The following is an 8,800-nucleotide window of genomic DNA, read 5'->3' on the forward strand; positions in this document are numbered from 1 at the left end:
GAAAACTGGACACCATGCTTCACTATATCAGCTAATATTCACAATTACAGTGGCTACAACTCAGGATGCAGCATCACCAATGCTGACCGAGCCAGTTTATACTGAAATTAAGTTCTTTACACCAAGTAAATGGTTGCCCACAAAAGAACTAAAATTTCTAGATTTTGGGAGTAACAAGTCCTGCTCTGATCATCTGCTCCTCTTCATATTTAGAAACCTTTCATGTTACTCTTGGATTTGTCAGCTTGCTTGCCTATGGGGGTTTGGGCCTGCTGACCCTGCCCACTGGCAGAGGCTGCCTGCTGGGCTGCTTTCTGCTTTAACATTGTCCAATCAAAAGTGTAGTCATACTGGTGGTTCAGCATCCTGAAAAGAATACGAAATAGTTGCCTCAGATACATATAATCTGGTACTTCTTCAAAGTGTAGTCCATGACAATAGTTTAGATACATGGCAAATTCTGCTGGAAACCCCTTACATAAAACTTCAACAGGAGTGGACATTTTATTTTCACTGATCTTTTCATACTTTTGTTTCTTCATTGCAGCCTTTAATCCTTGCCAGGGCAAGCTGGTCCTATTAAAATACATCAACACATATCCTAGAGACTCAATATCATCATTACAACTCTACTCAATGCCAAGATGTTCATTGATGCTGGCATAACAGGCAGTGCCAGTGAGATTTTTATCTTCTCTGTATGGTATATATTGAATTATTCTGTTGTCTCTGTACTTTTTGGCCAAACCAAAGTCAATAAGGAATAACTTATTACAGTGACGCCCAATAACCATTAGGAAATTATCTGGTTTAATGTCTCTGTGTATAAAATTCATTGTATGCAAAAATTCAATTCTACTAATCATCTGGTCAGCTAACCTAAATACTGTTTTCATTGTGAATCTGCGGGAACAGAAATTGAAGAGGTCTTCAAGACTCGGTCCAAGAAGATTCGTGACTAGAACATTATAGTATTTTTCTTGACCATACCACATCGGCTCCAGTAACTTGGCCAGCCACGACTTGAGTGCATCCACATCTTCTATGAGCATGGTGCACGGCAGGAGGTCTCTACCACTCCTCTCCCCGACCTCCACCCGTCTGCGGGCCTCCTCGCTGGCCCCCCCCCGCCATGCGCCCCCTTCACTGCGCATCTCCAGGGGCTCCAACCTACACCCCCCGACCAGGGCCTAACAGGAACTCGTCATCTAATTTTATATGCCCAAAAGACAATTGATGATTAAGGAATAAAGCTGATGAAGAAAATAGAACTAATTACATACATTTGGGAATCATCTGTTTAGTGATGATAATTGAAGACTTTCAAGTTAATTGAAATTGGCAAATGAAAATAGCATAGAATGTAAAGGAGAAACAGATATAGAAAAGACTTGAGGACAGCCAAGCTTAGTGTACATGAAGAACAAATATAGGAGACTGAGAGTGATTGGACAGATAGCAAGAGAAGGAAAGGAAAAGGTCATTAGAAAAGCCTAAAAAAGGAAGATGGAAATTTATGTGATCTTCTCTGGGTAGAAGTTTTGTCATGAAAAGTATACAACTTCAAGGCATTTATTATTCTTTAGTGTAGGGTGGCACTTTAGAAGTCATTGGGTAGAATGCCACCCACAAACTCCTTTTTAAGGAGACAGTAATGGTAGCCAAGAAAGATATCCACATACCAGACCACCCTTAGCTAGAAGACAAGAATGTGCCTAAACGCCATGTCATGAAGGTCACAGAGTCTCTAAAGTCTCATGACTATTTTAACGAGCAGTTTGCATGAAGGCATGTCTACTGGTACCTTACCAATGAGGGCATTCAGTATTTCTGGGATTATTTTAACTTGCCCACTGAGATTGTCCCTGTCACACTTCTCAAAAGTCATGCTGAGACACAAGGTCAAGGCCTAAAAGTTTGGAGGGTGAGTGACCTTCTGGACTTCCTCAGGGTCAAAGTGACAGAGACATATATAGAAGAAGTGCTGTTCCCTCTGTTGTTAATGAGGTTGAGACTGGGGCTGGGTTAGCAACAGAATTCATATTTAGAAGCAGATTAGGTCTTGGACATGGTTAATCTCCATAAAAACTACAGAGATATGTTTAAGATTGAATAAAATTTGAAAGGGAAAAGAAAGCTTTGAGTTCAGCCTCTAATTTACCAGATGAAAAAATTGAGGTCCAGGATAGTTAAGTATCTTGCCCAGAGTCCTACAGCTAGTTTCTGCAGCAGGATTTCAGCTCAGGTCATCCTGATTTGTAATACTGTTCTCTGTTCAATTGACCACAAAGCTTCCTATTTCTTCCAATTGCATTTTTATAGACATTTTATGTATTTTTCCTCATATTTACTTCACTGTTTTGTATCAGTTCATATACATTTTCCCATGCTTCTTTAAATTTGTCAAATGACTTTCCTTTAAATTTGATTACCATAATTCCATAATTTATCAGTTATTACCTAATTGATAGGTATTAAAACATTCTATCACAAAAAGTAAAGTTATAAATTTATTGTTTTTTATTGGACATTCCTTTCTATCTTTGATCTCCTTGGAACATATGACTAGCAGGGAAATCACTCGGTGAAAGAATGTGATATTTTATTCATTTTTAAAGAATAATTCCATATGGAGTTTTAGACAGTTTTGTCTAATCCAAAGAATAAAGAAAAGAATATTAGTTTACTATTCCTATTCCAACTTCTTTAGCATTGACTATTGAATTTTGATATCTTTGATGGGAGTTGTATAAGGGTATAGTCATAGAATGATTTTTATTTATATTTCCTCTTCTAATTATTTTATTATTTACCTAATAACTTGAATTTCTTCACTTTTGAATATTTTGTTCATATCTTTTGCATGTACTTGTCCTTCACTGGATATATGAGACCATTGATTTCTTCTCATCCTTCTAACTCCAGCAGCTCCCATCTGAAGTAATATGGTATAGGGAAAGATCGTTGGATTTTGAATCAGAAAACATAATTCCAAAGTCTGGCTTTGATATTATCTAATCTTTGGTAAACAAATTTACTTCTTTGGCCTCAGCTTCCATATAGCTAAAATGAGAATATTGGGACCAGATGACCTCTAAGGTCCTATCTAGCTCTGATCCTCTGTCTATGCATCATTAAAACAAAATATTAAGAAAACAATAAATTTGAAAATCTCCATAATAAAACAGCAATGAAAACTCTGCCCAAGTATCTGAACAATTTTACTACATTAAATACTAAAACACATAATTAACTAAGTCACTAGAAAATAAATAATTATCAAATCTATGTGTGAGATGAAGGTCAAAACATTGATTTACAGAGAACTAATTTTCTTCTTGGGAGCACAATGAATTTGTTGCAGCTGAAATGACTAGGAGGTAAAAGAAACCCTCATAACACCTGAATATTCTTAGAAGGACCCTGCTTAAGTAATAGAGTTAAATATTTTTATAAAAAATATTAAATATGTTGGTATTAATTCTACCAATTACCCTGTGCCTGTACTCAGGATTTCTTTTTTATTTCAAATTCGAAAGAATGCATGTAGAAAATGTAGTAGAACATAGACCAGTGATTTTTACTTTTTTTTTTTCAATGAACCCCTATGGCAGTCTGGCAAAGCCTATGGATAGACCCATTTTCCACATATTTTTAAGTGGAAAAGCAAGACATGTATTATTTTTTTAAATTATATTAAAATATATTTTCCAAAACACGTACACACAAACATGCATTCTTACACCCAAGGTTAGAACTGGGTTAGACTTTGTGTTGTTAGGGGGAAAATACAGGAAAATATATTACTCAGCAGTATGATACAGATCATTAAAAAATAAACCCTATCCTAATGAAGATGTTGTGCATGAATAGATTATAACAACTCATAGATTATAAAGATGGATGAGGAACAAGTAAAGGAAACAGAGAAGATATAATCTGATGTATAGGAGCAGAGCAAGGAGAAAACAGAGTCATAGAAGCCAAAAGAAGAGAAAGTATCTAGAAGAGGTGAAGTGTGGCACCAGTGTTAAAGAGGTCAAGGACCATGGAGCCAGAGAAAATGCCATCAAATTTAGGTAGTAAGAGATCTGGTACAGAGAATTTTGCATGCAGTGATAAGGTAAGAGTATCAGTCTTTGTGGTGTTCATGTGTGGTATAGAATTTGGGGCCCAGAAGTGCCTTAGAACATTACATACTAGAGTAAGGAATATATTAAAACCCAGTTATCTTATCTCCCAGTTCACTGTTTATTCAAGTATAAAGTACTTCATTAGAATATATATGCACATATACATACATATACATATATACTACATATATTATGCATACATATACTGCATATGACACATATATTATACATACATATATACTATATTTAGCTACATATAATATACAACATTATAATATTCTCCCTATGTATACATGTACATTATTTAAATTTTAAAAATTGTTCTATTCACAGTGAATACGATCTTTACAGTTTTAATTTTCAGCAATGATTTATCCGGCAATTTATAACTTATACTGTTTCATGCTTTAAAGTACCTGGGATTTCATTATCATGCTGATGGTTAATCCTGATGTTTCAATATTTGTCATAGTCTAAACATATTACCACCTAGTAGCCAATCCTTCTAAGAATTAGACTCTGTATATTTAACTTATCTCATTCAAAAATGGAAGCATATTTTATGGTCAGGCTTGCATTCATTCTTTTCAGCTTGCTATATTGATCAAAATTCCAAATAAAATTAGAATGTGCTATTCATATGAATGAAGAGTCTGTCCCACATTGTGTGATTTGTCTTATGTTCCCTGAAGCCATATTTCAATCTTGGAATGTTCTCTCTTATCTTCCTCGCTGATTAGAATTTCCTTAATTACTTCAAGATTAACCTCACACCCCATCTTCTCCATGGAGCATTTTCTGATTGCTCCAGTAGCTAGTGATCAATGCCTTCCTTTCCCAAACAACCTTTGGATTTATTTGTTCTGCATATATATACATGTTTGTGTACATACATGTATGTGTGTATATTTATATATGTATATACATATGCATACAAACACAAATATATATAAATAAAATCCCTGTTTCTATCTCTGTCTCCTTCTGTCTTTGTTTCTGTCTCTGTCTCTGTTTCTCCATCTCTGTCTCTGTGTCTATCTCTATCTCTGTCTCTCATTGAGAATACAAGACATATTAATATTTTCTTTATTCCCAGAGGCTCTCTCAGTGCCTGCCACAGAACTTATGTTTAGAAAATGCTTATCGGTTTTTGAATGGTTATTTGATAAGCTTAATCTATCATCACTTTTTGGAAAATGTACATATTCTTGCTCAAACTCCCTTCAAGAATTAGAGTATTTGGGGCAGCTAGGTGGCGCAGTGGATAGAGCCCTGGCCTTGGGGTTAGGAGGACCTGAGTTCAAATCCAATCTCAGACACATAATACTTACTAGCTGTGCGATCCTGGGAAAGTCACTTAACCCCAATTGCCTTACCAAAAAGCAAAAAACAAAAAGAAAAGAATTAGAGTATTTGCATACTCTAATAAATCACTTCGGGAATCTGACATTTTGGCTTCTGTGTGTGAGAAGGCCTAAAGAAGGGAGAAAGGCAAGGTCATTACAATGTAAGCTTCCTGAGGGCTGGGAATGTAATTTATCTACTTATTTATTCATCCATTCATTTATATATTTACTTATTTATTTATTTGTTTGTTTGCTTATTCATTCATGTACTTCTTTGTTTATTCATTTGCTTATTTATTATTTGTTTGTTTATTTATTTGCATTTCCAAGTCTCATCACAGTGCTTGATACAGAGGAAGGGCTTAATTTTCATTAACTGATATAGCCAAGATAAGAGGAAGAAATTGGAAATGTGACTTGATGTCATTTGAGTGAGTGAAATGGGTCATAGTTTGAAGGAAAGGAAGAGATCTTTGAAAGTATCTGAAAAAGATGTAAAAGAGAGAGCACACTTCTGACTCAGGTCCATATTCTACATGCAATTCAAAAATGGAGTAGGATTAAAGAAAATGAAGGATGATTTTAAAGGGAATAAGGCAGATGAGAAGGGGTTAGGAAGTAGAATCTAAAAAGAGAAGTTCAAGAATTATAAGGAAAATGTAGTTGACAAGAGAAGACAATGCAATTTTTTTAATAGAACCCATTAGTGAGTTAACCACTTCTACAATTTCATCTACAGGCTATTGAACAGTTTTCTTGGAAGCCTCAAATGGCAGAGAACTCACTTCTTAAATATATGGAAAATGCCAAGATGTGCATCATTTCCCTCACTTCCCCTCTTTCATCTCTGAGCATGTCTGTTCTAGGGATAAGGAGCAGGAACAGGCTTAGCTGGCAATTTTTGGACAGGCAATCAATCAATAAACATTTATTTAGTGCCTAATATGTGTCAGGCACCAGACTAAATGCTGAGGATACAGAGAGAGAGAGAGAAAGAGAGAGCAAGAGTGAGAGTGAGAGCGAGAGTGAGCGAGAGAGAGAGAGAGAGAGAGAGAGAGAGAGAGAGAGAGAGAGAGAGAGAGAGAGAGAGAACAATCCCTGTTCTCAAGTATCTTATAATCCAGTGGGGGGGTGGGGGTGGGACATGCAAACAAAAAATACAAAAGAAGCTATATATAGAATAAATAGGAGATAACTAATAGTAGAAATTGAGAAGGTTTAGAATAGCATCCTGCAAAAGATGAGATTTCAGTGGAGACTCAAAGAAATCCAATGAAGTCAGTAAGCAGAATTAAGGAGGAATGATATTCTAGGCATAGAGATAGTCAGAGAAGATGCATGGAGTTGAGATAAGTAGTGGCTTGTTTGTGAAAAAGCTAGAGAAGCCTGTGTCACTGGATCGAATAAGCTATGTTAGAAAGTGTCTAATTCAGGAAATTCCCTGTATCAAACCACATCCCAAAAAGCCAGGTTTTTTTGGTGAGACAATTGGGGTTAAGTGACTTGCCCATCACACAGTGGGTGAGTGTTACCTACCTGAGGCCACATTTGAACTCAGGTCCTCTTGACTCCAGGGCTGGTGCTCTATCCACTGTACCACCTAGCTGCCATCCCCCCTCATTTGTTTTAAAGCACTTTTTAAATACTTATTTTCAGTTTCAAATCTTTTTCCTCCCTCCACCCTTCCCCCACCCACTGAGAAGGTAAGAAATACAAAACTTATGCCTATGAAGTCATGCAAAATAGATTCCCACATTAGGCACATTGCAAAAGAAAAGAAAAAGCAAGAAAATAATGTGAAAGCCAATATGCTTCAATTTTTACTCAAAGTTCATCAGTTGTCTCTCTGGAGGTTGATTATTTTTCATCACTAGTCCTTTGGAACTATAGTGGAATACTGTGTTGATCAGAGTAACTAACTCTTTCACAGTTATACATCACAACAATATTGTTGCCCCTACATACTATGTTCTCCTGGTTCTGCTCACTTCACTTTTTGTTAGTTCATATAAATCTGCCCAGGTTTTATTTTTTTTTCCTGACACCCTCCTTTCATTATATCTTACTACATAAGAGCATTCCATCACAATCACAAACTATGACTTCTTTATGCACTCTGTAGTTGATGGACATTCCCCCAATTTCCAATTCTTTGCCACCACAAAAAGAGCAGTTATAAATAATTTTGTTTTGTACATAAAGGTCCTTCCCCCCCTTTTTTCCTTGATCTCTTTAACATGCAGATCTAGTAGGTATGCATATTTTTATAGCTCTTTGGGCTATATTCTCCACAATAGTTGAACCAGTTCACAACTCCACCAAGAGTAGATCAGTATTCCTATTTTCCATATGTCCTGTATTCTCATTTATCATTTTCCTTTAGTGTCATGTTAGCCAGTCTGATGTGTATGAGGTGGTACCTCAGAGTTATTTTAATTTGTATTTCTCTAGTAATTAAGGATTCAGAGTATTTTTATATAACTATTGATATCTTCAAGCTTTGATTTCTTCTTCTGAAAATTGCCTGTTCTTATCTTTTGATAACTTATTAAGAGGGGAATAAACCCTAAATTTGTTTTAAAAAGACATATACAGGTTTTAAGAGAAAGTCTGAGAGTTAGTAGGAGGGAGTTAGTCCAGGGTATGAAAGAAAATTAGTAGTATAATATCATATTAGTGAACAATTATAAATTTGTGATCTATCCTTCTTTCCTCTTAGTTTTATCAAGACTTCACTCCTGTGAAGGCCAGTCAGTCTCTTAAGGGCATGACTGAATAATGTGATCACTCCTACTTCCCAAGGTATCTCTTGTGAACTAGTTTGGGCTGGGCCCCATCTAAATGGGGACCTGACTTTTTTTTTTTTAAATCTCTAAACAGAAGCCAAACTGAGACCACCTAGAAAAATTTCTGTGTATTTGGTCCCTTCCCTAGAGTTTGGGATGGCCTGGCTCAGGAAGGAGAAATAAAGCCAGAAAGGTCCTCATTCAGAAAGGTTTTGCTTGCCCAAATTGCTGGAGGCTACAAAAGTTCATGCCCAAGCCTCCTTCCTCAGCTGACCTCCATTCCTCGGTGTTTAGGTTACACAGAACAGAGAATTTTTAGCTCACCCCCTCATTAAATATCCACCAATCAACATTGCTATTCCCTTGGAGGGGGTTGGGGGTGTGATGAGGGGATCCTGTCAGGCTCAGAGACTCCCTTTTCATCTTTGGTTATGGAGAGAGATCAATGACCATCAATTTATTGATTATTGCCTGGCCTAATTAATACATTGATTTTTGATACCCAGAAACTTTGTCTCTTGAAATTTTATTCATG

General features: G+C 36.2%; 1 pseudogene; it reads right to left on the minus strand.

Moving 5' to 3' along the window:
- Positions 1 to 195: 195 nt before the first annotated feature.
- On the minus strand, positions 196 to 1,154 carry LOC110222653 (casein kinase I pseudogene; annotated as a pseudogene).
- Positions 1,155 to 8,800: the final 7,646 nt, after the last annotated feature.

This window comes from Phascolarctos cinereus, unplaced genomic scaffold, assembly GCF_003287225.1.
Source record: "Phascolarctos cinereus isolate Bilbo 61053 unplaced genomic scaffold, phaCin_HiC Scaffold_2;HRSCAF=192, whole genome shotgun sequence".
NCBI classification, from domain to species: domain Eukaryota; kingdom Metazoa; phylum Chordata; class Mammalia; order Diprotodontia; family Phascolarctidae; genus Phascolarctos; species Phascolarctos cinereus.